The sequence below is a fragment of the Gopherus flavomarginatus genome, chromosome 5, assembly GCF_025201925.1.
Source record: "Gopherus flavomarginatus isolate rGopFla2 chromosome 5, rGopFla2.mat.asm, whole genome shotgun sequence".
In the NCBI taxonomy this organism is placed as follows: Eukaryota; Metazoa; Chordata; order Testudines; family Testudinidae; genus Gopherus; species Gopherus flavomarginatus.
Genome location: NC_066621.1, coordinates 91,776,483 through 91,800,968, shown reverse-complemented (window position 1 = coordinate 91,800,968; position 24,486 = coordinate 91,776,483). Strand labels below are relative to the sequence as shown.

The 24,486-nt window shown below is 45.0% G+C and overlaps 1 protein-coding gene and 1 long non-coding RNA gene across 5 annotated transcripts in view; one reads left to right on the top strand and one right to left on the bottom strand.

The window, feature by feature from the left end:
• SUSD6 (sushi domain containing 6) overlaps positions 1–24,486 on the bottom strand; it is a 116,586-nt gene that overhangs the window by 19,331 nt on the left and 72,769 nt on the right. The window lies entirely within an intron of this gene.
• Positions 768–22,780, top strand: LOC127051376 (uncharacterized). Its single transcript, XR_007774487.1, has 4 exons — positions 768–902; positions 10,591–10,723; positions 14,164–15,423; positions 22,622–22,780. It is a non-coding gene; the product is annotated as an uncharacterized LOC127051376 (long non-coding RNA).

Genomic DNA, 24,486 nt, shown 5'->3' with positions numbered 1-24,486 from the left:
GCTTGTCACAGGATTATAAAACCCATAGGCATTTATCTTCTTATTGCCCAATAGTGACGCCATAAGTGATGCTAGAAAGGCACCAAGGTCAAGTCGTATGTTCCTTTCACAATGTGTATTAGGAAAATTTATACATGCTTAATCTAAAGTTTCCTTTCCTCAGCTGGCCAGGTCCATAAGATCCTATAGCCTGCTTGTTGCAGCAGTGGGTATAGAACTCAATTCCATCAGTCACTGGCTCAGAGACACAATTCTGCTGCCAATTTAGCATTTACACAGCTATGGTGAAAACTGTGTCCCCTTCTAACCAAATACATTCTTATGAGCATAGCATGAATGACTAATTATGCCTCCTGAAGTGCATATGCAATGTGTTATTCCCTTACCTACCAAACCACAACCCTTATCTCACCTAGGTTGGCTTGTGCACAGTTTACGAGAAAGGAAATTTTGAGCTAAGCACAGTTACATTTTCCTGTGCTTCAGCACAGCAAAGCTCACAGATGATTATCCGCAGTTTGTAAACTGGGAAGGAAAACGTTTAGCCCGGGGTGGCAAACTACAGCCCATGGGCTGGATCCGGCCCCTCAGGGCGCTGGATCTGGCCTGTGGGATTGCCACACCCGTGGGATTGCCACACCCGTGGCACTGCGGGCTCCGCGCTGCTCCCAGAAGCGGCTGGCACCACGTCCCTGTGGCCCTGGTGGTGGTGATGGAGGGTGCAGCTCCATGTGCTGCCCTCGCCTCCAGGCACCTCCCCTCATAGCTCCCATTGGCCGGGAATGGGGAACCGCAGCCCTCTGCCTCCCCTCCCCCAGGGGCTCCAGGGACATGGTACCGGCTGCTTCCAGGAGCCTGCCCTGGCCCTAGTGTGCGCCGCTGCCACCCCGGAGCCGCTCCAGGTAAGCAGCACTGGGCTGAAGCCTGAACCCCTCCTCCATCCTGCACCCCTACCCCCTGCCCTGATCTCCCCCACACTCTGCACCCTTCCTGCACCCCAATCCCCTGCCCTGAGCCCCCCCATACACTCTGTACCCCTCCTCTGCCCCAACCCCTTGCCCTGAGCCCCTTTCTGCACACTGCACTCACACCCCACACTCCCTCCTGCAGCCCAACCCCCTGACTCAGCCCTGCATGCAGTTTCCCCTCCCAGATGTGGCCCTTGGGACAAAAAGTTTGCCCACCCCTGGTTTAGCCTAATCATAATCACTAGTCACCTGCACCAGGCCCAACTCCCATTGACTTCTATGAGAAGGGATGCCATGTAGGCAGAGCAGGAGGAGGCACCTCCCTCTCTCGCATGGACAGAGATTAGGGGAACATGGGGCAGTATGCCCCCCACATACTTCCATTTGGCCCTGTTCCCTCCCCGAGCACAGCTATGCAGGGCCAGCCCTGTACCCAGGCACAGAGGAATGTTCAGGCAGGCAAACAGCAATGCCAGGACCTTGCTGCATCCAGATCAGTTTCCCCACGTGGGCTGGGTAATGGCCACTGTGCCCTTCTGGCTCTAGTAGCTGTAGTCCTTGGTGCCTGTGAACCACTGGGTTCCAGTGGCTATGGTGACAACGTAGGACGGCATGGCCCTGCCTGGCAAGCACACAGCCACAAGAAGTAGAGCTGCCCCCACTGTGCCAACTAGAGACTTAGCACACAGCCGGACTCTGCAGCAGCAGCAGCATCCCCTCTGACACAACCCCTCCCTGCACCCTGAGCTACATCCCTCCCGGCACACAACCCATTGCTACCCCCTGCCTGCACCCTGAGCTACACCCCTCCTGGCACACAACCTCTAGCTTGCAAATCAGTTTTGAAGAACTTATGAAGGAACGCATGAGGGACCAGGTGCCTGCTTTACAGATGTTTTAAGATGTGTATGCCTCCACCCAAGAGGCTGGGACTATGGCGTGATGACAAAAGCTGACAAACTTTTTTCCTTGCATGGCCTATATGGTGAAGGTGCTAAAGACGTTGTTCCTTTTCAGCCAGGTGACAGAGCACAAATAATGAGTATGATCTATTGAATGCTTCATGTTTGTTTAGAAAATATATTTTATCACTGGTGGACATCTCAAGCCTACTGTAGCTTTTCCATTGGCCATGATGGCTTGAGACAGGAAGATTGTAGTGTTACCTCCTCTCCTGATTTAGAGGATCTGCAACTGACTTGAGACAAACCCTGAATTTGCCCCCAAGAACTGTCTTTATCAGCACGACAAATACAGTAGTGCTGCTTTACAAGAAATAGCTTGTCCTGTGTATTCATAGAACCATAGGACTGGAAGGGACTTTGAGAGGTCATCTAGTCCTGTTCCCTGCACTCATGGCAGGACCAAGTATTATCCAGACCTCTGGTATTATTATTCTGGTAAAGTCTGCTGAGTACATGTCTCATGCTAATCCATTTGCTTAATCTGGTGGGCAGCCATTTCTTTACAAAGGAGGAGAGTCTACCACCCAGCTGTACTAGGGGTCATGTCTGTTTCGTGATGTGAACGGATTTCTTGGAAAAATCACCTCTGGAGCAGTTTCTCCTTGATCCATTTTATTTTCTTCTTCTGTACTGGCTCTTTTACTGTAAGTGCTTGTGGAATAGTCTCTAGAGGGATGTTTACCCTTGCAATATAGTTACTATTCCCTTTTACACCTCCCGGAACATGGTAGGGTTTAGCTGGGGTCCCCCGCCCAGGTCTCAGTCACTATTTTTGCCCATCTGCTCTCCTGAGTTTTCCTCCAGCATATTTTGATGTAGCCAGGAGCAGCTCTGCTTGGATCTCTGCTTTCCAGAAACATGGCCACTTATGCTTATGTTACGGGCCACAGCCCCTGGGGCTTTTTGACCTTCATAAAAAAAGGAAGCAGGACAATGAATCTGTCCATATCAGGTCACCAGATTGAAGCAGGATGCTGTGGAAGCCTACAGTGGTCTTCAGTAATGTTTCTGAAAGTCCCCAAGTACCCTAGCATTTTTGAAAATTTCACCTCTCCTCTAAGCTAGACACATTTGAGAGAAGTTTCACGCCATTGTTAACACCGGTTCAGCGAGACCAGAGCTTCTCAACCCACGGCCCACATGCAGACCGATTAGCACACAGCTGTGACCCAGGTGCATAAAAAAAATTCAAAATTTGCCACCCTAGTCTGGCAGGGGGCAGGGCCGGCTGAGGGGGAGACGGCGTAAGGCAGCCTGCAGGCGCACTCCTGCCAGCATGGGGCTGGTAAATACTGCAGGGGGACAGGAGGTGGGAAGAGTGGGTCTCTGGGGAGCTTTAGGGGGGGGCTCTGGGCAGTGAGGAGACGGGGAGCACTGAGACTAGGGGTTTGCAGGGGTGCTGCAGCACCCTCAAATTTTAGGTGGAGAGCCACTCTTGGCCAGACGCTGCACATCTGGGGTCTGGGTCTGGCTGCTGGCTACCCAGCCCTGCACGATGGGGTCTGGCTGGCAGGGTCCAGCCCTGCGCTTTACAGGGTCCCTAGTTTGGCTGCCCGGCTCCACTCTTTGCCCCCTCTATGGAGGGGTCTCTGGGTGGGGGGGTTCGGGGAGTGCTGTGGTTCTCAACATGCAGGATAAACAGGTTGAGGACCACCGAGTTAAACCCTTAGTTCAGAGCCCAAGCAGAGAGGCTGCCATGCCAATTGATATGGTGCTGAAAAAAAGTATCTGCAGCCAGCAGGGATCCTGATACGGCTCTCACAAGTTGAGTGGCAAAAATCAGAATTCTGTGCCTATGTATTTTACGTAGGAGCTTTTTCAAAAAGTAGAAATTCTAGGCTCTGGAAGATTTCCCAAAAGGTACCAGCCAGATGGTTAGCAAGTGACTGATATGTTTAGAGATCCTGCCCCCAGTTCAGCTGCTGGAAGAAGGAGCATGTGTCTTTTCTCTCTCCTCCACAGTTCTGTCTATAAGGGGGGCAGGTCTCTACTCTTACACCCCTTCCCTCGCCTCCTGGTTCTTTTGTGAGTGTAGTTGGGAGCAGGTAAGACAACAAGAGGACTATGCTAGCTTACCCCTACCTCAGCTTCCTTTTATGTCCTTACTGAACATATTCCAGTGCCTGCCTCTGGTACCCAGCGATTTCCAAAGCAGAGCAGCATAAACTTCACATGATCATTGAACAGTGTCACTATTGCCTTTAGGGTTCTGAAGAGCAGCAGGGAAACCAACCAGAACATTGATTTCACTCTGTGCTGCTTGGCAAAGCTATGAGCAGCAGCAAAAACACCAGAGATGTCTCCCTGAGTCTGCAGTCAGACAACATGGTATTAGTTTATATTTGATATGACATTTGAAAAGATCTCATAAGGGCTAGATTTTTTTTTTATTTTAAATTCTGCAGAAATTGATCGCCTAGACCCCCACATTCACAAGGGAAAGCTCCCCACTCAGCACTAAAATATGCTCTAGGATCACAATAACAAGGGAACCTAAAGCACTGGTACAAGATGAATGAATGCAAATGCCATTTTCAGCACTGAAAGCTTTTATTACATAACCCTTCCCAGCTGGTCACCAGGAAATCCATTGTCTAGCCTAGCTCCTTTTCTCATGAGAACATCACGTGCCCAAAGGGTTTGGCTAGTCAGCTGTTACTGTCTTGGTAAAGATATACACTCCAATTACTGTATCCCTATACCTTTAAAGGGCTCCTCTGGTCAAAGCCTTCTGCTATACCACTGACTGGAAACATGTCTGTGGGAAGGCCAGCACTGCAGCTATCACCAATTCAGCCATATGAAACAGTGATTACACAACAAAAATTCCAAAGATCTTGTAGTCAGGACTCAGCTTAAACAATACAGGGCCTTCCATAACCCACACATTTCCTTCCTTCCTCGGGCAACACTTGTGTTTGATTACAAAATTCTTTCGCAGAGAGGGAGATGATGAGTGAAGAGGACCAGACATCATCTGTCCTCAGTGTTAAAAAATTGCATGTCTCACTCCACACCCCCATCAACCCACAAAAAGCAAAGCAAAGCAAAGCTGCCGTCTCAGGAATTCCTCCATCAGGAAGCGGTTTGACTGAGTAGGGAGCTGTGTCTGAAATCAGCAGCCCTCTTTATGCCAGCTGTACTAAACTAATACACTCCCCATTGCCTCATGGGAAACTATTCCCCATGCTTCTGGCTTGCAGGGAAATGGCACCCAGATTGGCCCCCATCACCTTCCCATCCACCTGACTCAAAGCAATGACAAGGGATAGGGCTAGGGATGCATGAATTGTTAGGCATAGAAATGGCCACCACAGCAGGTCACATATAGTCCCGTGCCTGGTTTTTAGGGTCCTATTAGCTTGAAACTCCCAGCAATAGGTGTTTGCTCAGCTGTGCCCTTCTAGCTTTTAGTGTGGTGGCCTCCTACTACAGCTCGTTTTGGGGGATGGGTGGGGGATGCAAGTCAGCTCTGTTGTTCTTACTATTACAAATACCTAGATTAGTGTCCAATATTAGATTAGGAAATGGCTCATTAAGTATTCAAAAAAGAACTATGATTGTTAGTATAGGACCGCTACATAAGCAAAGCGTCACCTAGTTTAGACTCACGAGTATCTCCAGATGTCAGGGGTAAGAGTTAGACACCAACTACCTGACTTTTGGGTGGTGTACATGTTGGCACCCAACATTTTAAACACCTTTTGGCTGATGTGATTACAGCCCAACATGCAAAGGGTTCCAGTACTGATATAAGAACACAGGTTTGGGGTGGTGGTAAATTGTACTGTCCTGCAACCCTCAACACACATAGCTGTCTCCAACGAAATGCAGTCTCTGGCTAGAAAAAAGAAAATATACTGTATATTCTCCTTCATTCCTCCTTACGATACAATCTGTTGGTTAGGTTATTTAAAAATGAATAACTAGACATTTCAGATGCCGCTGCTGACTTTCTAAGAAGTTATTTAAACCGCATCAGCTACCTGCTCCCGATGACTGACGATTTTGTTTCCAATAACAGCTAGCTGCTTGAGCACGCTATGTAAATACTTTCAGTTGAAGCCAAAATGTAATCTCCTTTGGACTACAATGTATTGCATGGAAGACAAAGTCCAATGGAAACCAGCTCTCTGTCCTTATTTGAGTCAGATCCTGTTCTTAGTGAAGTCAATGACAACTTAAAATCAATAGGAGCAGGACTGGAAACTTTATTGGGAAATTACAGTTTCCCTACCAAGAAAACATTTTGAAGAGGAGGCTTAATTTTTCATGCATTAATGTGGACAAATGAGATGAAACTGAAGAAAGGAGATTTGCATATATAATCATATAGCTGTGCATTTATATAATTAGACACAAGTACTTACTCTGTGTATAGTAATGGACCCACTCTCAGACATTGCATACATGCCAAAGAATTTTTAAAGAGAAAGAAAAAAGGGAAAAAATAAAGACTAATTGCAGTTTTCCACCAATGCAGTCACCAGCTGGTGACTCAGTAGAAGCACAGGGCTAAATTAACTTAATTAACATGCTGCAACACTAGAAAAAAACCCAGTATGCTTATTAACACTCTGCCATGATTAGCCAACCATGGAGGAAGCATGCTATTGCTACTATAAATTATGGATATTGTCTTTTCCCATTTGAATTATTTTTTCCAGTGGTATATTACTCTGCTGAAACAAAAACCAAAAACATCAGCTTCAGCCAGTCGTAGGGCCCCAGGTTCTTGTATCTAAAGCTGAATTTTATTTCCATTCCCAAGAAGTCAAAATGTGTAACAATCACAGGCAGGTGGCTAGATGAGTTTCTGGATTGCTACAAGAACTTTATTCATTTAAAAATGAAGTTTTACAGACTATGGGGGAGATTCTGAGAGAGACAAATGGCAATTGGACACCTCGCTCACAGGACTGTCAATGGGAGGTGCGTGTGCCTTTGGGAATTCCCCCTCCCGCTCCATCGTGTAGAATGGGAAGGAATAATATATTGTAAAAACAAACAAACAGCTTCCAAACCACTCCTTTTTAATAAAAGAAAAAAATCTCATACAAATGAATACTCAGGAGTTCCAGGCCTGACATAAGAGCCAGCCTGCAAAGGAAGGTCTGTATGATGAGGGATCATGTTATAATACAGCAGTGACCAAGCAGTAACATAGTACTGTTTGCTCTTGCCTCTGTAAAGGAGAGCAAACAATTTTATAATCAGGTTTCCAAACTCTGTTACAGCCAGGCAAAGGCATGACCGGACCATGGTTCCTATGTGGTCAGGATACTATAATGCTCACACGTTTCCCCCCCCATAAAGTCACAACTTGCTTGATTTGACAAGACCCTAAGTCAAGCAACTGCCATGATTGTTAGACTAAGATTTCTGGGGCAGAGACTGTGCCTCTATGTGTTTGTATAGTTCCTAGGGCCCCAACCCTGATTGAGGCCTCCAGATATCATAGTAATATAAATAATAAAGCAAAAAACGGGAGGCCTTTCAGAGATGAGCTGATAATCTGGCTGTTTCACAGGCAGTTTTCAGCCACATTAATGTCTGGCAAAGGGCTGAGAGATCTTCAGAGGAACGGTACTATCACGTGCAAAGATATGAAAGCCAGTAGCCTAACCATGTGATGTGCTCTGGCTCTGTGAACAAGGCAAGCTGACTGGCATCTGAGTTTCCAGCACCAGGACAGCGTAAGAGATGTGGTGGGCAGCACTGCTACAAAACTGCCAACTTCAGTTTATCACAAGAACCTGCCTTTGTCAACTGTGCATAGCCAGCCACTATGAATGGGCAGTCCCTACACAGCCCTCAAAGAGCACACAATCTCAGAGTGTCTCCTCAACCCCTTCATGGGCAAGTTTTGACCATTTCCTTTACTAGACACCTAACCCTTACATATAGCAAAAGGAAGCTCACAGCCATTGCTTGCTACTCACTCTAGTCTAGAAGACACTTCTGAAAGAAAGCTGGTGCTTTGGACACCAAGAATCTGCTACACCGGAAAATGACCTGTAGGCAACAAGTCACCCAACTCCTTGCCCAATAGGTATTGTAAATAGTTTAGCTGCTAGAGTGGACCACACAGTCATGATAGGCATGACTAAGGCCTGAGGTAACTTTGCCTCTGAATTGCCATTACAAGAGGTGTGCTGAACTGTTTTGTGCTCTTTGCATTAGCAATATCACTGTTTTCAGCACCAGCTGAGCAGTGATAAGGGGGAAACCCATTGCCATCATCATGAACAGCAGGTTATTTTTTGAGCACAGATGAACTGGGAACTCACAGGGCCTAAAGTGTGGGGACAATTCCATGGGGAATTCCTGAGCAGGGCACTAGCCCTTCAACAAAGTCCTGTTTCCTCCCTCCCATACTGATTTTCCTAGGGGTGTCCCCTCCCCACTCCTGTGAAGAATCCCCCACAAAACTAACTCAGAGATTACTTACACGTTAGCCACATCATTTCCTTAATCCTTTTCCAGACTGATGTTCGGTCTGAGTATAGTAAAAACATAGTATTCCCTTTAACTCTAAGTATCCTCAGGGCCTAACATCATGGACAAGGGAGCCCTGATTAGAGGAAGCTAGATGCTTGTTCAAGACAAATCTGCAGAAACAATAATGAATGCTGAAGTCTAGCAATGGAGAAAGATCAGGTGTCCACACTGATTCTTTTATATCTGTTGGCAGATTTTGATACTACTGACCATTAGGTTGAGTTGACTAGTCTAAATCCCGGCTGGAATAAGTGCTACTGTTCCACGGGCTCTGGTCTCTCTGCTTAAGGAAGCTTCAGAAACTGGTGTGGAGGCAACTGCACTTCTTCAGGATACAGTGTTCCATGGGGTCCTGACCTGTAACCACCCCTGCTTACTTGGAGGCCATAACCCGGATGACAAGCAGCCATCTTTTCTGCTGTAACCGACCCCCCAATCTACTTTCCCAGAGCCCAATGGATAGGATTTGGACGAGCAGTAGGTGGCCAAGACTCAGTACAGGTAAAAGTAGTATGGTTGGCCAGCTGAAGGAAAGCATCTTCAGAGGATGGTGGGGCTGACTGAAGGACATGCGCAATATGGATGCCTGGCTGCTCATGATTGTCAGAGGTCCAAAAGGGATCCCCCTACACAACATTTATGTTTAGTATGGTGGTAATGACCATTGCTCTCTAGTGCAGATCTCACCACAATTGTTCTGGCGTTTGTGAACTCCAGAGCTCTACCATAGTGCTACCTGTGAAGCTCACTCAAGCTTTGGCTGGTGCAGGATGCCTGCCTGGTAACATTAAAAGCAGTGTGAAAATTATACTAGTTGGACACTTACAACATCCTTCTCTTCACTGCCGAGTGTAATTCAAACCGTTGCCATTGAACCATAAAGCAAATGACCTTAGTCCTTGCTATACAAGAGTCCACCTCACTCGTCAGTTCTAATCCCAGCTCTACCTCTGATTTGCTATGTGACCCTGTACAAGTTAATTAACATCTCTAGGTCTTTGTTGCTGCACCTATACAAGGAAGGTGATACCTATCTCACAGAGAGGTTGTGTGGATTAATTAACATATGTAGTGTATTAAGTATTTTAGGGTACCGGAGTTCAGAGAGAAACCAAATGAACCCTTCATACTTGTGCACGAGAAAGCTCTTAAGACTGATCACAGAATTTTCTCATTTACTAATGGCCTTTTGCAGAGAGTTTGAGTCAAATCATTTTTCATCCCTTCTGCAACAGCAGCTATTGGCTACGCTGACTCAGCCTACATGAAAAATACTAATTTGGAAATTGTCTGGGCCAGTTGTAGCAATGGCATTTACAATATGGAGTTCGTTCGCAGTCTGCTCAAGTGTCTTCATTTTAAACCTACCCTGAAATGCCACCCAGAGAAGTCAAAGTCCCAATTATAAAAATTTCTTTCTGCAGCTGGTTTAATGACAACTTCCATGGGAGGAGTCGAACTGAGTAAGCCCAGCAACACTTACCAGAAGTGGCAAAACCTTATTCATTCAGATCATCTACTTATATCCTGATCTTTGTCTTAAGTTGTCAGTCTTGCAATTACTACGCGCTAACAGCTGGGTAGATTTCTTTCCTTTATTTATTTAAAAAAAAAACTGCAATGAAAGCTCCATGGGATGGCTGCGACTAGCCCGGGTCTGCTCACTTGAGCTTGCAGAGCTATAAAACTGCAGGGTTGGTGTTTGGACCTGGGTGCTGAAGCTCAGTGAAGGTCTCAGAACCCAGGTTCTATCTAAGCCTGAATGCCTACACTGCTATTTTTACCCCTGCAAGCCCGAGTCAATTGACCCAGGCTCAGATGCCGTGTAGTGGATTTTTTATCACCGTGTAGACATAGCCAAAGAACATCCCACTACGGTAATCAATTGGTGGAGCAAGAGGCTGAGAAGTGACTGACAAAGGTTAAGAAATCAAAGGAGAGTATGCTGCTACTGCTTTGTCTTATAAACCACAATAGATTCTCTACCTCACCAGCGATGTAGGCGAGTCTGCTGTTGGACCAAACTGCGCTAGTGGTACATAAAAGAAGCCCTATTTCTAGCCATTTCTTGTAAAAACTATAACTACATACATAAAATACTCTCTCCGTTAGTCTATATTTTCCTTTACATTGTTTTTTTATTTCTGTTTTTCCAGTGCCTACTCGTGACTCTAAGCAGTTCAAATAACTAAGAACAAACAATATTTCAGACAAGATGTAGCACCTGCAACCACTGCCTGTCATGAACATGAAACCCCTGGTGACCTTCCAGCCCCTCAGCTCATCCAAGTGAGTGCCCAGTGGTTCAAATTTGCAGATGAACTGAAGCTCAGCAGTTTCTCTTTGAAGTCTGGTCCTGAAGTTTTTTTGCTGCAGGATGGCCACCTTAAGGTCTGCTATAGTGTGGCCAGGGAGGTTGAAGTGCTCTCCTACAGGTTTTTGTATATTGCCATTCCTAATGTCTGATTTGTGTCCATTTATCCTTTTCCGTAGAGACTGTCCAGTTTGGCCGATGTACATAGCAGAGGGGCATTGCTGGCATATGATGGCGTATATTACATTGGTGGATGTGCAGGTGAATGAACCAGTGATGGTGTGGCTGATCTGGTTAGGTCCTGTGATGGTGTCGCTGGTGTAGATATGTGGGCAGAGTTGGCATCGAGGTTTGTTGCATGGATTGGTTCCTGAGCTAGAGTTATTATGGTGTGGTGTGCAGTTACTGGTGAGAATATGTTTCAGGTTGGCAGGTTGTCTGTGGGCAAGGATTGGCCTGCCACCCAAGGCCTGTGAAAGTGTGGGATCATTATCCAGGATGGGTTGTAGATCCTTGATGATGCGTTGGAGGGGTTTTAGCTGGGGGCTGTATGTGATGGCCAGTGGAGTCCTGTTGGTTTCTCTCTTGGGTTTGTCTTGCAGTAGGAGGCTTCTGGGTACACGTCTGGCTCTGTTGATCTGTTTCCTTATTTCCTCGTGCGGGTATTGTAGTTTTGAGAATGCTTGGTGGAGATTTTGTAGGTGTTGGTCTCTGTCTGAGGGGTTAGAGCAGATGCGGTTGTACCTCAGTGCTTGGCTGTAGACAATGGATCGTGTGATGTGCCCGGGATGGAAGCTGGAGGCATGAAGGTAGGCATAGCGGTCGGTGGGTTTTCGATATAGGGTGGTGTTAATGTGACCATCACTTATTTGCACCGTGGTGTCAAGAAAGTGGACCTCCCATGTAGATTGGTCCAGGCTGAGGTTGATGGTGGGGTGGAAGCTGTTGAAATCATGGTGGAATTTTTCCAGAGTCTCCTTCCCATGGGTCCAGATGATGAAGATGTCATCAATGTAGCGTAGATAGAGAAGGGGTGTGAGTGGACGAGAGCTGAGGAAGCGTTGTTCCAGGTCGGCCATGAAGATATTGGCATACTGTGGGGCCATGCACAACTGGCTGCTGAGCTCTGTGCCTTTATACTTACACAAAATTATTTCAAATTTGATGACAATATATATCTCCAGATCAGTGGCACTGCTATGGGCACCCGCATGGCCCCACAATATGCCAATATCTTCATGGCCGACCTGGAACAACGCTTCCTCAGCTCTCGTCCACTCACACCCCTTCTCTGTCTACGCTACATTGATGACATCTTCATCATCTGGACCCATGGGAAGGAGACTCTGGAAAAATTCCACCATGATTTCAACAGCTTCCACCCCACCATCAACCTCAGCCTGGACCAATCTACACGGGAGGTCCACTTTCTTGACACCACGGTGCAAATAAGTGATGGTCACATTAACACCACCCTATATCGAAAACCCACCGACCGCTATGCCTACCTTCATGCCTCCAGCTTCCATCCCGGGCACATCACACGATCCATTGTCTACAGCCAAGCACTGAGGTACAACCGCATCTGCTCTAACCCCTCAGACAGAGACCAACACCTACAAAATCTCCACCAAGCATTCTCAAAACTACAATACCCGCACGAGGAAATAAGGAAACAGATCAACAGAGCCAGACGTGTACCCAGAAGCCTCCTACTGCAAGACAAACCCAAGAGAGAAACCAACAGGACTCCACTGGCCATCACATACAGCCCCCAGCTAAAACCCCTCCAACGCATCATCAAGGATCTACAACCCATCCTGGATAATGATCCCACACTTTCACAGGCCTTGGGTGGCAGGCCAATCCTTGCCCACAGACAACCTGCCAACCTGAAACATATTCTCACCAGTAACTGCACACCACACCATAATAACTCTAGCTCAGGAACCAATCCATGCAACAAACCTCGATGCCAACTCTGCCCACATACAAATCCTTACTGTGGCAGACCAAGGTAGGTGAGTGTTCCAAAATCAAATACTTCTCAGAGTGAGTCAGGTCAGCATCCTCCTCCATTTCAGTGGGGCACCTCTCAGCTGACCAAAATTATGCTATCACTACAGTGGGAGACAGGCAGTCACCCTGGTAACAATGTAAGTGTTTTAGGTTATAACCGATCCCTTGGATTCCACCTGGAAGCTGGAAGTCAGCCAGTGGTGTAATGGGAAGTATTGCTTTTAGCTGTTTTGAAAAACCATAAAATACCTTGATAGAGACTGGCAGAGAAAAACTGGGGAAAAAAAAAATAGGCAGAGTAACTTGAGGTTCATTTACCAGTTACAGGCAAGCTAGTATTGGAGTGCCTTAGGTCCAAATTACGGGGTAACAGTGGGAGATTACAGAGCACTAGTTTTGTGTGTGGCACTCTACTCATTAAGCAGGCAACCACATTTTGTGCTAGCTTGAGATCATTTGGAAATTCAATACAGAGCTCCAGGTAGATCAAATTACATCTAATCTAATCTTGAACGGACAAAAGAAACTGTAAGGTTCACACCTGAAAGAAATGGTTAGGCAATCAGCTACTGCCTGAGCAACCAAGAGCAGTTCTGGATCTAACAACCACCTCAAATTGCAAACCTGTGGGGGCAGGCCATAGTTTCTTTCCCTCACCTCCAGGGTGGCAATAATATGGCAGACTTTTAGTGACATCTCTCATCCTACTAACATTACCTCAGTCTTGTCAGAAATGATCCTTAAGCAGTTAATCTCACACACGTTTGGTCACTCGTTCTACTTGGCATCTTGTCATTATTACCGGAGTTATGTCTTCTAGCAGTAAGTACTTTATCTCTACTAGTGTTGAGGGCAATCCTCACAGGACCAACTACAGTATGCCAAGCTGTCCTGGGGAATACAAAAGGAATGTGACATACAATTGATATTGTGCTCTAGTGCAGGGGTTCTCAGACTTTTGTACTGGTGACCCCTTTCACACGGCAAGCCTCTGAGTGCGACTCCCCTTATACGTTAAAAACACTTTTTTATGTGTTTAACACCATTATAAATGCTGGAGGCAAAGCGAGGTTTGGGGTGGAGACTGACAGCTTCCAACCCCCCACGTAATAACCTCATGGCCCCTTGAGGGGTCCTGACCCCCAGTTTGAGAACCCCTCCTCTAATGTCTTATGCCAGTTTTCCCAGCGGACAAAATATTGCATAATGACCCAAGCCTCTAAACTACTCTAAGAAATTAAGGTTCATGACTAATGTATTTTTAACATGAAAAATAAGACCATTTCTGAAACAAAAATAAAATGTAAATGATCTTCCACTATTTCTGCTCAAAATTCAACCTGCATCATTCAAATCCTAATCTTTCTGTTGAATTTTTTTTTTCCAAATGTAACAGTGTGGCTATATGCAGAAGCACTGAAGGGCTCAAATCTGGATGGGGAGGAACAGAGGTCGTCAGCATGGAATATTTCAGTTCTTCATGTGAGATCAGCGACTCTAACACTGGCATACTTGAGGTCTTTAAACCATGATTTGAGGACTTCAGTAACTCAGACGTAGGTTAGAGGTTTGTTACAGGAGTGGGTGGGTGAGATTCTGTGGCCTGCATTGTGCAGGAGGTCGGCCTAGATGATCATAATGGTTCCTTCTGACCTTAAAGTCTATGAGTCTATACTTGATCACTGAATACTGAGTACCAGTCTGGGTGGATAGATCACGTACCAAATCTCTGGACACGGAGCTTAATTCCACAATGAGAACACTAACTGGAACATTAAAATCAACACCCACTCAACAGTTGTCCAGTCTGGTGTACACACCCCTCCACCCAAAATCTGGGGAGGGAGGGAGACATCCTCCGCCACCCTCGTGAGTTCAATCAAATCATGGCCACCTTGAACATATCAATTCATGAGGAACTCCAGAATTTTATGAAGACATGCCTGAAATCTTGTAAGCCTTTCTGGGATCAGGCTAAAGCTCTTAAAGCATCCTCATTCAATCCTGAGGCACAACAGAAATGACAATGCTCACATCCCACATAAATACCTGATTGCTGATCCCACAGAAGAACTTGCAGGCTTCAACCTACCCCAGAAACAATGGTCCATGTTGAACTGTTTTAGAACATCACACTGCAGATGCTTCCATGGTTTTATAACTTTGAAGATAAAAGAATGCACAATGTGACTGTGGACACCTGTTGCAAATGATGGACCACCTTGCAAATTGTGCCCACTTCTATTGTTTCCTGGAGGCATCTCAGATTTTTACCAAGCCACTTCAGAACCTGTTCACTAGCTCACTCATCAGGACTTCGTTATCTAAACATTGCTAATAACCCCCTTGCCATATAAAAGAAGGATATGAGGTCACTTTGGGATCCAGAAGGTTACCTATAACATGTTCATCGTGCTGGGTCATGAACTCGCTAACAAGTTGTGAATTTATTAGCTTGCTAGCACAGAAGCATATTTTATATTTTTGCCTTGTTCAAATAAAAAAGCTCTACAGATCTACCTATTATATGTACATATATGGGCATTTTCGGTGTGCATTCCTACTGGATAGTGGGAAGACCAGGATAATTACCATGATTGTTTTCCTTGCTTCTTTTTTTAAAAAGTGACTCATTCTACATTAAGTTGTTTTTGAGGTAAGTAAATGTACATGTGAAAAGGCCAAATTTTGCAAAATCGTAGCACACTGCTGGTAGTTAACCCCAAGCTATACCACCAGTTTCAAGACCCTGGCTGGCAGTAAAAGTAACCGCGAAGTATAGGGTGGAAAAATATTTTATTGTTCTTTAAGATTTTACTTGCTCTTGGACATGTTCATTGTAAGTATTGGTTTGAGCCAAAGATAAGAAAGTCAAAATACCTAATTGAAAAGTACATAATAAAAAGGTTGGAGGTGATGTGACCTGCAGGAAGAGATAAACTTGTCTGTAATCATATCTAAGTTTCAAGAAACAGCGACAAGAGATGGATTGCCATGCCTTTTATTCATCAGGAAGAGGGATTTTATTAAAAAACAAAAAACAAAACCACACACTGTGGCATACTATTTTCAAAACAAAATCCACAGAAAAGAACTAGAACCCTGCAAGAATCCTAAGCTTCAGTTTTCATCTACCCTACCTTAATGCTTTTACACAAGAAGAAATACAAGCACATGCTGCATGTCAAATATTTATTATCTTTAGCACCTTCGGAAATGCATGTATTTGTTTTAAATCAAATTAGATACCAAAATATATTAACGATTTCTGCCAGTTGCCACTGTTTGCCTGCTCCTGCTCTTTTCCTGTGGCTTTTGGAGTGTGGCTGCCACAATGAATCCTGTGCTGGTCAGAACTTAAACCAGTGTAAATGGCTATGAAGCTCGGACAATTTACACCAGGTGAGAATCTGTTGGTTGGTGTTTCAGTGGATTAGTCCTACTCCTGAGAGACTGAAATCACAACATTAATAATTTCACTGGCATCAATGGACTTAACACCTGAGTTTAATTTGGCCACCTAAGTGTTTTATGCCTCTCCCCACCCCCAAAATGGGAAGTGTAACTGTAAAATGATTCCTCTCTTTTGTTATTCCTGTTTATGTTGGCTTTTCCTGTTCTGGGACTCACCCAAAGCTTTCATTTGCATAATCAGAACTTCATCAGAGAAAAGAGTGAGCATGGCTGGGTTACCACCTGTCAATGCTACGACCTAGGTTTAACATGATACAGGGCATCCATTGTACAAGGTCAAGAGTTGGTTTTATACCCTAGCTGTAATATTTCACTACATTTTGTTAGATGCTTAACATCATATCTTTCTCTGCCAGGGTCTCTTGTTTGTCCCTTGTTTATGTCTTTATTTGTGCATTGGTTGATTTGCATTGGTCACATAAGTACAGTTCTAAATAACAGAGCAAGGTCATCATTCTGGGCAATGTATAACTAATACTGAGAGACTGATCTGGAGAGATGCTGAACCCCCTCAGCTGTGATCAGCTTCAAACGGGAGTTGCAGGTGGCCAGTACTATCGGAGTCATGTGATTATTTTCAAGGACATCTGAGCATGAAAGATGCCTTCATAAAAATCTGATTCTATGGTATTCTGAGAACGGAGGGAAAGGGGGTGGTGAGGGAGGGAGGAGAGAGAGATGGAGACTTTTAAGAGAGAATGTTATTTTTAAAAAGGAAATGATTGTTTTTCCAGCTTGGCCATTTCCTAGAACATGGTAATTCCCTCCCACTCCCCAGTCAGCACACACACACGAACACATCTCCATACTGCAGCCACTGACTTTCACTCAAGCAGACAACAGATTTCATAATCTCCTCTGACTTAAACTTTTAAGGGAAACATTTAGCAACAGCAGCCAGAAGTTTGAGAGAAATGACATATTCTGATTATGCAAATGAAATTACAGCTAACTTCCAAAAATGTGTAAAGGAAAAAAAAAAAGCAATCTATAAAAACTGCTCATGCATAGAACATTTCAGATGTTCTCTGGGAAAGAAACAGTCAGCATCACTATGCCTGAATTTCAAAGGAAATACTCCCCAAACATTGTGTGTGTACATTTCCCTGATGTGTATAAGGGAAGTCCCTAGTTCCCACCAGCTTTAATGCTAGTTCAACAGAACTGCTGATAACACCAGTGGGAGCCTTTATGTAGATTAGCTCCAGCAGCTGGACCTATTTGACCACCATGTCAGTTAAGTCAAGTCCAACTGACAGTGATAAAAATGGGTCCAACTCTGGAGCCTTGTGCATGCTAGTACTCTCACTTATTACCACAAGATCCACTAAACAGGCATTGAAACTGTAAAGCTTCCGCAACCATACCCAGTAAAATGGTCTCCATTAGAGAAGACTTTTAAAAAAGAGAGACTGTATACTATGTTCCCTTGTCGGTTCCTAGCCACCACCAGCCACATGCCACAGCAATGCACCTTGGGCCATGGTAGAGCTAGTGATGTATGTTGCCTGTAACCACTGAAGTTGGGTCTAGACCCACTAGATTATTTATTCAGGTTCATCTCCATCTCCCTGCTTGTACTCCCTGCCGATCCAGAACTAGATACATTCAGGGAGGATAGGTCCATCAATGGCTATAAGCCAGGGCTGGGACAGGGATAGTGTCCCGAGCCTCTGTTTGCCAGAAGCTGGGAATGAGCAACAGGTGATGGATCACTTGATGATTACCTGTTCTGTTCATTCCCTCTGGGGCACCTGGCATTGGCCACTGTCAGAAGACAGGATACTGTGATACATGGACCTTTGGTCTGACCCAGTATAGTCGTTCTTATGTTCTCACTGCAGTCTCTATTTCGCTCCTAGCTGCAACATCCATCAGATGGGTTCATTAGCAATGCCCAACACACCTCATATCAGTTTCATGAGAGAAGGATGAAGGTTTTTCTAGTGCTTTCCAAAACAATTTGCTCTGCTCAACACATTTTAGATTCTCATTCCAATTACTGCAACTTCTCATGCTCTGAAAGTGCAAGGCACAAAGAACCAGGTTATAAATAGTGGAATGACTGCTCTCCAGGGAAATGCACCTGGAAACATTATAGAATACTTATACAATTTCTTTGAGAACAGCATTTAAATAGCATGATAGATAGCTATCTCACAGCTAATGAGACCAGAGACTATTTCTGAAAGAGGGTTAGCACTATGCACGATCACTGATGAGATTAACCTCCTGACATTAAGCCACTGTCCCAGAGAAAACCTATGAGAACATTTATCATATCAACCTTTGTAACTAATCCTTTTTATCACTCCTATAAACCTTATTTCAGAGAATAGGTACATATAATCTGAAAGATTAACAGGTTTTATTGAGGCAGCTATGCAAATCGAGGTACAAAGCTCCAATGCCCAAAGTTACTACTTAAACCTATAGAGATGGGTCAAGTTCATTGGGAATATGTGGTGTATCAAACATGAACTGATCAGTATAAGAAACTAGGAGATATGCAGGTCAACAACAGACAGTTCATTCATTTGGTACCAAAATCACCATGACCTAAAAGGGACATGGGCAGCATCTTCTCTCTAGGAAAGGGGAACTCATCCCAATCCATTATTACCTGTACATTTCCTCTATGTGATGCTTACTCACTCTTTTGGACCATGAAAGATGATGGGTAACATTTTCAGAAGTGCCAGAATGACTTAGGAGCCTAAACCACATTTAGTTCCAATGAGACAAGATGCTTTTGCAAATTTTACTTGATGTTAATTAAATTCAGACATCACAGCTATTCCACTAAACACCTTTCCTAAACTGAAGTAGATAAAAGATAATGGTAAATGGCAGTGTGATTAATCAGACAACTTTCAATTTATGTGGCTGAGTTAAGTCAATTTAAATTAATTGAAATCTCATAAAATTGAGACATATCAAATGATTTATTGGAATCCAATGCTATTACATTTTGTGATTCTATCAAAACAAGCACTCTGTCAAGTTTTATAATATATTTTTAGTTCTGACAAATTCTCTTCTAATAAACTCTTGTTGCTTAATACTAACAGCTTCATTACCCTCTACATGTTTAGCAATTCTCTCTCAATAAGTCTTTCTACTTTACACTGACAGGCGCTAGAAGGATGAAAAGTCTCTTATTTGAAAGTCAATACCAAAATTTCTTTCCTGCATTTTGAGTCAATGCCTACTAGCCCATGATTTTTCAAATGTATTAGTAGCATAACAATTAAATTCCCTTCATATATTATAATTAGTTTGCACCAGCTAAATTGTGTGTATTAGTTTGTTTTCTCTTACTCATTTCATAAGTTATTTTTTCAGGGTCTTCCTTACTTTATAGCTGTTCAAACTTATTTGTCTTGTTCAAAATTATTATATATTTTTAAAAAGGAGTTTGGTATCAGTATTGAGTAATTCATTAAATTTACAAGAGCAGGGAGGAAGAAAATTAACTCTCTCTCTAATGGTTTTCCTTTCCACTCACCCCAGCAATTTTATAGAAGCCTTCAATTCCCCTGACTCTTTTGGCCAGTGTTAACTATTATTTTTAACAGGTTTCAGAATGGTAGCTGTGTTAGTCTGCATCAGCAAAAACAACTAGGAGTACTTGTGGCATCTTAGAGAACAACAAATGTATTTGGGTATATGCTTTCGTGGGCTAAAACCCACCCAATGAAGCGGGTTTTAGCTCACGAAAGCTTATGCCCAAACAAATTTACTAGTCTCTAAGTGTCACAAGTACCCCTAGTTTTTTTTTTAATTATTTTTAAATTATCTGTATTGTTGTAGCACCTAGGAGCCCCAGTACCCCACTGTGCTAGGTGAAGTAGAAACAGAATAAAAACGGTCCCTGCCCCAAGCAGTTTACAATCTAAGTGTACAAGAGACAACAGATGGATACAGAGTAGCACAAAAACAATTAGCATGATAAGCAGTAGTCTCAACACACCAGCAGCCTAACTGTTGTCAAGCTCTTTGTAGGCATAATAAAGGAGAATTTTAAGGAGGGGTTTGAAGGAGGACAATGAATTAGTTTTGCAGCTGTTTACAGGGAGTTTTCTCCCCAGGGAGAAAGCATGATGGCACTTGTTTGAAAATTTAACAAGTTGGCCCTGGCAGCTGGAATCATGGGTTGATCAGAAGCAAGAGTAGGCACTGATAACGAATGAGAAATATTACTTAGAAGGGGGAATTGACTGTGCAGACAAGTAGCTTATGTTTGATGCAACAGAGAAGGAGTAGCCCATGCAGAGATGCAATAAGAGAGGTGACACGATCCAAGCTACAGACTAGACAAACGATCTCTGCAGCAGCATTCTGAATAAACATGAGGGGGACAAGACTGCATTTGTCTAGGCCAGAGGAAAGAATGCTGCAGTAACTGAGCAGTGAGAGGACGATGGCCTGAATGAGAGTGCAGAGATAGGAAACTCATTCTACTTTTTGCTGCCTTTATCCTTCCCCTGCAAACGTTAAGCGTGTATCAATTTCCTGAAAGGAGAAAAGGAGGCAACCAAACAAGATGAATTAAACTTTTTAAAACTCAACTTTGGGCAATCTGTCAGAAGCCACAATAGCTGCTTCTTGTTTCTTGCATTCTTTGCTTCCCAGAATTGAAGTCCGTTGCACCTTGTTTATGGTTTTAGCATCTCCCCAACATTCTTCCCCACTAGTGGAGTTTCATATTTCCTCTCATTCCATCTTTGTCACCAAAAACAGGTAGGAAAATTAATGCCAGTGAATTCTGTGTTTGTTTTCCAGAAGCCTTATTCAGGCGCAATGGTAAATAGATTATTTCAGCCTTAGCTTCTCGGTGAGACAGCAGCCAAATTTCTATAGTAGTCTCAGCTGGCATGCTTGCGGCATAAGAGACAAAACCAAATCAACAAAAGGACAACCAATGTCAGCATAGTGACATGCAGATTTTGCATCCAGAGCTCTCCATCCATCACACAGCTCTGTGGAAAGCTGAGTGCGCAAGAACAAAAGGCAGCTGGGTTTTCCCCATCTAGAGTATGTAAAATCCAGTCTTCAGTGCAGTTCAATTTGTGGGTGTGAAGCTGATGCCATCCCTATCCTGTCACAATATTTTTATAGTCACATAAATGTGACTGGTCACAGTATTAGACTCTTAGAAAACAAATAAGAACACTTGCACAAGATTGGTAGAAATAGTCCAAAAATATCTGCTGGGTAAGCATGTACAGTAGAACCTCTGACTGTGAAGAGAAGTAATTTATGATTGATGCAACAGAGTAGCCGCCCCTGCAGAGATGCAACAAGAGAGTGACATGGTCTGAACTCTGAACACCAGAGTTACAGACTTACCGGTCAACCAGACACCCTCTATACTGGCTCCCCTGCGTGCTCACACAAGCTTTACTGCCTGAGGGCTTTAGCCCTGGGGCTCAGGGCTTCTGCCTGTAGGGTTAGGGCTGCAGTTACAGGGTGAGGGGGGGTCAGGGCTCTGGGTAGGGCAGTTGTTGGGCTTCTGATGCTCAGGAGCAGAGGGGTTTGGGGATCCAGCTCCATGGCGGGTGCAGAGGCTCTATCTAGGAGGGGAGTGCCAGTTTCAGCCCTGGTGCTCTCCCCCACCCGACTGAAACCAGTAGGGGAGCCATGGGGAGCCCCAGCACCCTCCGTGAGGCAAAAGCCAGGAATGGAACAGTGGGGCTAAGCCCCAAGCCCCCTGGCAAGCCTGAAACTGGGAGTGGAGTCACGGGACTCGAGCCTTGAGCCCCAGCACTCCCACCAGATCTAAAGCCCTGAGCCCTGGTGCTCACTGTGGTCAGAAGCCCTAACCTCCCTCCCCCCATCCCCACCTGAAGCCCTGACCCTCCCCCAAGTGGCTGAAGTCCATAATGTCTTGTTCAGAGCTACGGACAACTTCCATTCCTTAGGTATCCGTAACTCTGAGGTTCTACTCTACCTCTTTTTAGCAAATACCACCACCCTTCCTGCAACTCTGCTTTCTGCTTAATTCTTGTATACAGGTACTGGAGATGTCTGAGAGAACATTTCTAACTCAGCACTTAAGGCACCAGGGTATCTCAGTAACCAGGCATATTGCACCTTTGAACCTCTAAATTTCAGGCCATCACTTCCCTTGGGACGGAATCCCACAGTTCTCCCACTCTCAAACTGGGCCCTGGGTTGCAGTCCTCGGTGTACCTCCTGTGATCACCTCAGCAGGTCTGACTTAGGTCTGGACCCTGCAACTCTGTTCCCTCGGGGGTAGTGACAGTGTTTAATACAGTGATCAAACAGCCTCCTTAAAGCAGAGTATTAGTTACTTAGAACAAAATCATTTCAGAGAAAACAGCAATAAACACATATTTGTATCTCATTCTTCCTAGGGTTTACCGTTACCTGATTTGAGAAGCCTCGATTAACTTCAGACTCCTCCACAGAACCTGTCTGCCTTAGTCTGTCACCCTATAGCAGTGGTCTCCAAAGTGGGGTGCGCAAGACGATCCATTGGGGAGCATGGCAGGAGGAGTGCTGCTGGACAGGGAAAAAAGGGGGAGCTAGAGGAGGGAGGGAGCGAGCAGGGAAGCACAGTGCTTTAGGGGCTGCAGGGCCCTCGGATAAGGGGGCCCCGGGGCCCTGGCCTGCAGCTCTAAAGCCCCTTTTGGAATGCAGGGCAGCCGTGCAGCCAGTTGCTGGAAAGAAGCGGCGCTTTCCACTTCAAAGCCGGCTGGAGAGAAGCGGCGCTTTGAAGGGGGGAGTGCTGCTTCTCTCCAGCTGCTGGCTGCGCGGCTGCCCCTGCTCCTCCTGAGTCCATCAGCCCATGTTCGCAGGGCTGCATTCTGAAAGAGGCTTTAGAGCTGCAGGCCAAGGCCAAGGCCCTGGGGCCCCCTTAGTCCAGGGCCCTGCAGCCCCTAAAGCCCCTGCCTGCCGGGGAAGTGCGGGGGGCAGCTCCCAGAATCGTGGCTCCCAGAATTGCGGCCATGGGGGCAGTGCTGAGCTGCGCAGAGCCACCTGCACACCCCCTGCACCAAAGAGGAGCTGTCCCAGGTAAGTGCTCTGCACCTCCTGCCTGCCCCAGCCCTGAGCCTCCTCCCACACCTCTACCCTGATTGCCCTCCCGCACCCTAGCTCCTTCCCAGCCCAGGCACCCCACCCTGAGTGCCCTCCCGCACCCTACTTCCCTCCCAGACCCTGCACCCTCCCACACCCTAATCTTAATCCAGACCTTTGAATTGCTGTATTATAAAGTGTTAAACCAAGATTTTCAGAAATAATTAAGCATATTCAATCACATTGCTCTCACTGAAAGCAAAAAGGTTTTTTGAATCGTTAATAAAATAATTTTTTTAAATACTGTTCATTTCATATTTCTCATCCTTTAATTTCTTTTTTGTGTATGTTTTATAATGTACATAATACATTAGTATAGTAGTACATGTATATAATTTATACATAAATTAATACACGTATATTGGGGGGCTGCTGAAAAATTTACTGAGAGGGGTGTGCGATCACTGCCCTAGAGAGCTGCTGACCAGTGAGCCCCCCCTTCTCCTGCACCCCCAACAGACTTTTTATTCTTTAGTCTCTTTTTGATTTCCACGCTCTTCTCTACAGCAACACAAGTTTTGCAATCTTTTGGAGACAGCATTCTCAAAGCCAACAGCTTGCCCACTGTCCTTCTGGTATGTGCCTATACATTCTTATCCGGAAAACCACTGTACTACAGTACTTCCTTGTGTTCTTTCCACAGCCCACGCTGAATTCAAGCATTATGGTGTATAGTATAGATTGCAGTAAAAGTTACACTGTCTCTCTCAGTAACCTAGGTTATATATCAATGTTCTAAGATGCTTTCATAGCAGCTCCTGCAGTATCAAACCCTTATTACAAATCAGCTCCACTTTTGCCACACCATGATTCTTGCAAGATTCTCTTTAGTGCCTGCACAAGAGGAAAAGGTCATATGCACAGCAGGAAAAAATCCTTATGGACGCATGAGACAAGAAAGATCTGTAGACAGTTCTTTTAGACGTGTGGACATCAGGATATTTTTCTAAAATGTCCCCTCATTGCCACCACCAGTTCAAACCCATCAATGGTAGAAGCAGTACTAGTGCAGGCACAGCTTGTGGCAGCCAACAGCATCTTGGGCCATGGCTACACTAGAGAGTTGCAGCGCTGGTGAGGGGGTTACAGTGCTGCAACTTAGGATGTGGCCACACTTGCAAAGCACGGCCAGCGCTGCAAC